At 47.2% G+C, this 6,839-nt stretch overlaps 1 long non-coding RNA gene across 1 annotated transcript; it reads left to right on the plus strand.

Annotated features, from left to right (window-relative positions):
• Positions 1 to 1,849: 1,849 nt before the first annotated feature.
• On the plus strand, positions 1,850 to 6,333 carry LOC122477656. The gene is made up of 3 exons (XR_006295753.1): positions 1,850 to 4,010; positions 5,388 to 5,508; positions 5,873 to 6,333. It is a non-coding gene; the product is annotated as an uncharacterized LOC122477656 (long non-coding RNA).
• The last annotated feature ends 506 nt before the right edge of the window (positions 6,334 to 6,839 follow it).

The following is a 6,839-nucleotide window of genomic DNA, read 5'->3' on the forward strand; positions in this document are numbered from 1 at the left end:
TCCTTGAACTCACTCAGTGTAAAGAAATTTTAAAAATCCTTCAGCCTGTTCCTCAGTACCAAGGCTGGACAGGGGCGTCTCTGTCCCAGAAATATGCTAAGATTAATCCAATTTGCAAGGGCATGTGGGAGCTGTAAATATTTATGGGCAACAGAGAAGAAATTGACCCAAGCACACAAAGTAAAGGAACTGGGCAGAGGAATGGCCAAACATCAGTGACCCCAGATGTCGCTCCCTGGGCGCCAGGTGCAATTAGCCACCAGTGCCTCTCTTTGGGGGTGGGAAGTGGCAGGAAGGTGGGAAGTCTATCCTGGCATCAGAAGCATTCTCTCTCCCTTTCCTCTACCCCCAGCCCATTTCTAACTAGCAGTCTGCTGGAGGTTTTAGGGACCAATCTAGTAGTCAGAAACTTCCCACCCTCCAGCCTGCCTGTGCCTGGCTTCCATGACTGACTTACACTTGTGCGGAAGGAGGAAACAGATGCTCACCCTCTGCTCCCCCAACCCCCAGCCTCCAAATCTGTTAGAAGATGTCAAGGGGTTCATAGCTTTTTCCACACCTGTACCCAAGCACATGTGAATTGTTTCGAGGTCTAGGGTTTAAGACTGGAAATGTCAAAATCCACAGGAGAGTTTCGACAATATTTTCCGTCTTTATTACAGTGTAGACAGAATAATTTAGAAATGAATACATTGGCTTATGACTAAATGACTTATTACTAGACATTTATTATTTACAGCAGAAAACTTCTACTGAAGGGGCCACGAGCCCCTTCTTGCCCTCTGCCAGGAATGGGGAACTCACTACCACCAAAGGCAACTCTGTCATGTTGGCCCAGTTTTGTTCATTAGCAATATATCTTGAAATAGTTTGAATTGCTTCTTAATGGCATATATTTACTGATCTTTGCCCTACATCTTAGGGTTTTATAATTTTTTTTTAATGTTTTATTTACTTTTGAGCAAGCGCAAGCAGGGGAGGGACAGAGAGAGAGGGAGACAGGGGATCCAAAGTAGGCTCTGTGCAGACAGCAGCGAGCCCAGTGTGGGGCTTGAACTCAGGAACCATGAGACCGTGACCTGAGCTGAGTTGGGACCCTTAACTGACTGAGTCGTCCAGGTGCCCCTTAGGGTTTTATGTGAGTAATCACACATTGCTACTTTGTAGTGTCCGTTTGCTTGTTTTACTTTTTATTTGCTCATGCCTGCCCAGGACCTCAAGTCTTTTTTGGGAATTATTCTCCATTGTGTGCATCCTAGAGGGAGGCAGGGCCCTCCATCCCACCGTGGATGTGGAGGGGACTGCGCATTCCCTCTACTCATCGCCAGACAGCCAACATACAGTCAGATAGCCAATTGGAAGCTCTGAGTAGGATTTTTAATAAGAGAGAGGATGGGAGGGGCAGGCGCGGGCCAGAACCATCGGTAGAAGGAGGCGGGTCCAGCAGCAGTGGCCACAGCGTGCGGTGCTGGTCCCAGGTGGCACCCTTGCTAGAAGGCTCTGACAGCGTGACCGCGGCTCAGTCCTCTGCTGCCAGCCTCACTTGGCTCCTGAGTGTTTTCGCCACCAGGCTTTCCGGTCTTCTGATGATCCTACAGGTCACCCAGTAACCTTCCAACAAATTCCTTTTTTTGACTAAGACAGCCAGAGGCATTTTCTGTTGTTAGCAACCACCAGCCCTGACTGAGACAGTCTTTCAAATATTTGAGGATATAGTTATCATGCACTCTTTTTAGTTATCGTGCACTTTTTTTCCCTTTGAAGCCTCCCTACTTCCTCCAACAATTTTCTAGATGGCTCTCTTTCCTGTCCCCTCACCACCCTTATTGCTCACCTATTGACATGCCCGGTTGTCTCCACGCACCCCAGGGAGGCAGGACTAGAAGCGCTATTCTCCCTCTTTCTAGATCTAGACAGGATCGTCTATTAATGTTAATGCTACCTCGAATCCTAGCCACATTACAGTGTTCACCTGTGCTGAGTCAGATAAAATCCCCAATTCTTTTTCTACATGTTATAGTTAGCCATATCGCCCTCATTTCACAGTTGCGTGTGTATGGTGGGGGGAGGATTAATTCGCAAGTCCTGGTCATTCACAGGGTCAGAATTGCTCCGCTCGGGGGATTTCAAATTCCCCAATAGTTAGGTCCCTGCCCCTTTTCTCCTATGAATGAGTCCTCCTTCATACCCCATTTCCCCAGTGAGTTTCTGGCTGTCCCCATTTCCAAATCCACCCTCTTCCCAGTGGACTGGAGAGCGTCCCCTGAACGTCACATTCTCCAACACTGAGTCGTCAGGTTGTGCAGCTGAGCATCCCCCATGAAAACCACCTGTTAGCGAGGCCACCGTGCAGTCACTTGCTCAGCCCCTGTTTGACACGCACACACGCTGGGTGTCAGGCCCGGGACGTAATTGGGTGGCTTTAGGCATGGCACCCGTTCTTTTCCTCTCAAACTGGTCTTCCAGTTCATCTTGAACTTTAGGTTTATGTCTCAAATAACTGAAACGTGTGTCAGCGCCTTTTCTTAATTGGTCTTGGGCATGGGGGAATAAGGAATAAAAAGGAGGAGATTACACTTGTTGGGTGCTTATCATATACCCAGCGTGGTGCTAGATACCTTGCAAGCTTTGTCTAATTTGTCTTACGCACCAGCTCTCTGTGATAGACGTGATTGTCACAATTTTACAGACCAGGCAACTGCGTCTCAGGAGAGATAAACAACACCCATCAAGTGGCAAGTCTAGAATTCAAATGCAGGTTTATTTCCCTCCAAACTCTCCTGGCCCAGTGCTGCCGTGGCCCATGGAGCTGAAGCGTGGGAGGGAGAGATTAGAGCACGGAGCCCACTAAAGCCCACAGTCCCCTTCTGAATTCACTTCACCACGTCCATAGGGTATGGGGCTCCAGGATGACACATAGTCTGCGGGGCATTTCTCCCGAGAAACAGCCCGGCAGCCTCGTCAATCCCTTGTATAAAAAACGGAGTCAACACGTTCAGACGGTCATATACCCTGGGGGGTCCTAATCCTCAACCTACCTCTTAACTCTAAAGGTTATTTCACCAAGAGCATCCCACCAGTCCATCATGCTGCCCAGAGCTTTGAGAGAGGACCCACGATCCCCCTGGGGACCAAAAATGCTAACATAGGAACAGGCCTAATCCTCCTCTTGGCCTCACCGTGACTTAAGCTGAAAGGAGTGGGGAGACCTGGGACCTGGTTGGTCAAGGCTTTCCATCCCCCTCAGACTTCCCTTCAAAAGGGCAAAGCCACTCACAGGCACCCACACTCTGAAAACTCAATTTTGGTAAGTGGCCTGAATCATTACCGCAACCAAACCTTCTCTATGAAGTGTTTACAAATAGAAAAATTGTCCGGTTCTAATTCTGTTTGATTGATTCTGCCAAAGGAGAAGGGAAGAATGAAAGTCTGGGTAATCCACAAACTAGAAAATTGGTGTCTGATGAGAGCCGACGGTATCTTCTGGGAGGCCATGCAAGGCCAACAGCACTGGCCTACTTTTGTTTTGAAACCTCCCATCCCGGAGCCACAATTGCTACCACTTTGGTGGCAGAAGGAAGATGTTTATCCTTCACAAAGACAGCAAGCTTTCCAGCCCCTTCTGTAATCTCCCAGGCCACTAAGGGGCCAGCCACATGGTGTCGGCAGATGCAGAGAGGGGCTGGCAATTCTCATACCAGGAATTCCTCCGCTGTCCTTCCAGCATCAATTACAGATCGCCTCCCTTCCTTCCAGCGGCAGAGAACCTGAGGCTTCGCTCCTGACTCCCAGCTTCCCACCCAGGCCTGACAGCAATTTGTAACCCCCGCTTACACAGGCTCTCTTACTGTCTGCATTTTTGTTTGGAAAATGAGCAATTTGCTGTCGGTCGCTTGGCTCCTCTGTGAAGTCGGCAGAAAGGACGGCTCACCGAGGGGGACAGATGGTCAGTGAAAGCAAGAGTCAGACCATCAAGCTCATCGCCCAAGCCTTGCCCCCGCCTGGATCCCGTAAGTAGTTTTGTTACACAGGGTTGCTCTCCAGAAGCCGAGCGCCAGCTCTCCGTGTGTGGTATTTGCAGCGACAGAGAAACCAACCCAGAAGGAAGCGTTTTTTGTTGTCGTTGTTTTTTTTTGTTTTGTTTTGTTTTTTTGGCGAGATGTCTGGGAGGTCTGGGCAAATGCAGCGCCCTTCCGGCCAGCCACTTTCTTCTGAAAGACTGTCTTCTTCTTTGGAGGGATGAGACCTGGGAGTGAGGGAAAAGAGGTGGCAAAAATTTGTCCTAGCTCACACTCCAGGGATGAAACAAACCAACGCACTTGTCAAGTGATAAAGACACGGTGAGGAAATCAAAAACCACAGCCGAAGCTTATTGCCTCAACGGCTGCGACATTATCTCACCACTCATTTGGAACATATGTTCAACAGCAGGGTGAGGATTTGGGGTCTCAACTGTGCTCTGAACGCAGAGGGGAAGAGGAGAGAAACATTGCGTGGGAGAGGCCCCTGTGACAAATCCTGCAGAAATGCTGAGACCCGCCTTCCCCTCCCTTCTTCCTCCCGGTGCCCTCACCACCATCCCTACCAGATGCGAACTGTTTTGTCCTCGGGACCCATAGTCGACACATGGGGCACTTCCAGCTACCTGTGTTCCATGTTTGCAGAGAGGATGTAGTCTCCTCTCTGCCCCCCTCCCCCCACCTACCCCCCTCAGGGAGAAAAGGTGCAGACTCACACTCTTATCAAGCATTCAAACGATTTCATGGGAACACCACACTTTGTTCTATTCTGGCTTCCCTCACAAGGGGTGGGGGGCGGCACATCTTCAAACGCCCGCTGGCTTAAATGGTGACAGCTGCATGCAACGGGCTTGCTCACAGCCCGCCTGGTGCAATGAGAGATACAACTGGAGGGTAGGACTTCAAAGGCAGACCCACCGTGGCCATTCCAGCAGCTCCAGTTGGTGGCTCTCCGCATGCAACAAGTGAGCCAAGGGAAACTAAGAAATTAGACCTTTCCCACGTGCACTGTGAGTTATGATGCAAGGAGGCAAGAATGAGGCAGGAGAGGTGTCGAGGGCTTTCTGCAAAGTCCTAAACACATTTGTCCTAGACAGATGTTTTTGTCCTAGGTAGACAGATAGTGGAGAAGACAGGCTCATCATAGATAGCATGTTAGTCTGGCCAACACTCTTCCTTTTATAATAGATTATGCATCACATTTTAGAAGACAGAATTGAGCTAAAATGTTTGTGTGTGTGTGTGTGTGTGTGTGTGTGTGTGTATCCCTTTCTCTGATGTCACCTAAATTACCCACCTTTGCAGAAATCACTTATTAAAAGTTGGTTTTATGTTAAAATGTCTGGTGGCCGTTGATCTTTGACTTAGGAGCCGTTACGGGAGAACTGTCACACAGAAGATTCCAGAGGTGACTTGAAATCTTCGGTTCCTTGCAATGGGTAGCACAGATGGCTGTTTAAGGAACCACATGAAAGAGCCACCATGAAAGGTAGTCATTTCCTGTCTTCTCCATCTGGCAGGTCCTAACGAAATACACCCCAAGGAACAGACTCACTATGACATTATACGGATATATGTGGCTATTGATGCTTTGGCAAGGCTATTTATTTTGGTAAATTGCCTCCCTTGGCCCCACCACCCAGCTTAGCCCCATTACTCCTTTGTGCGTGTCAAAATCCTGACAGAACGTGGGCAAATTTACATAAGCTCTCAGCCTCGGTTTTCTCATCTGTGAAATGGGAATGAAAATACTTTATGATAAATGCGATATGTTTGCTTTGCTTCAGTGAGGTTGAGTTGGTTCTGCAACTTAAAAGGAGCCTGATGATGAATAAATTACGATGTCTTCACAGGATGGAATGCACAGAATTCAAATGTGGGAATACGATACAACCGAAAATGTCTTAAGACACCAGGAAAATATTACACTGTGATTAAGTGGAAGGAGCAAAGTTTCAGAAGAATAAATGATGTAAAATTTATGTAAAATTATTAACATAATGTATGTTTTTTAACATAATGTATGTATGTTTTTATGTATGTTTACATAAAATGTATGTAAAATTATTAACATAATGTATCACACGGTCAGTACTTAAAGTATGTAAGTCATTATCACTCTTACCTCTCCTTGGAGCCCAGATCCAAAACATTCCCCTTATCTGATTGTCCAGACGGAGATAATCCCTCCTTACAGCCCCGTATAGCCAGCCCGACTTTAGCATGTACGACTATATACCTTGGATTATTTTCATTTATGGTATGTTTTAAATGTCACCTGATAATAAATATTCCTCCTTCTCGTTTTGCTTCAGTTAGGTTGAGTTGACCCTGCAACCTGAAAGCGAGTCTAAATAATAAATTATGGCATAGGGGCGCCTGCATGGCTCAGTGGGTTAAGTGTCCAACTTTGGCTCAGGTCATGATCTCGCAGTTTGTGAGTTCAAGCCCTCCGTCGGGCTCCCTGCTGTCAGCAAGCCTGGAGCCTGCTTTGGACCCTCTGTCTCTCTCTCTCTCTCTCTCTCTCTCTCTATCCCTCCCCAACTCTCTCTCTCTCTCTCTCTCTCTCTCAAAAATAAACATTAATAAATTATGGTATATTCTTATGATGGAATATAATATAACCAAGAATGTCTTAAGACATGGGGAAAATGTTAATTTGTGACTAAGTGAAAAAAGTGACATGAAAACTGTTAAAGCAATAAAACAGACTGCCCCCCCCCAAAAACAAGTATGTACCACACACACACACACACACACACACACGCATATACACACACACATAGAGAAAGCACTACTAGGAAATATACCAAATAATAA

The sequence above is a fragment of the Prionailurus bengalensis genome, chromosome B1 (genome assembly GCF_016509475.1).
Source record: "Prionailurus bengalensis isolate Pbe53 chromosome B1, Fcat_Pben_1.1_paternal_pri, whole genome shotgun sequence".
Taxonomy (NCBI): Eukaryota; Metazoa; Chordata; class Mammalia; order Carnivora; family Felidae; genus Prionailurus; species Prionailurus bengalensis.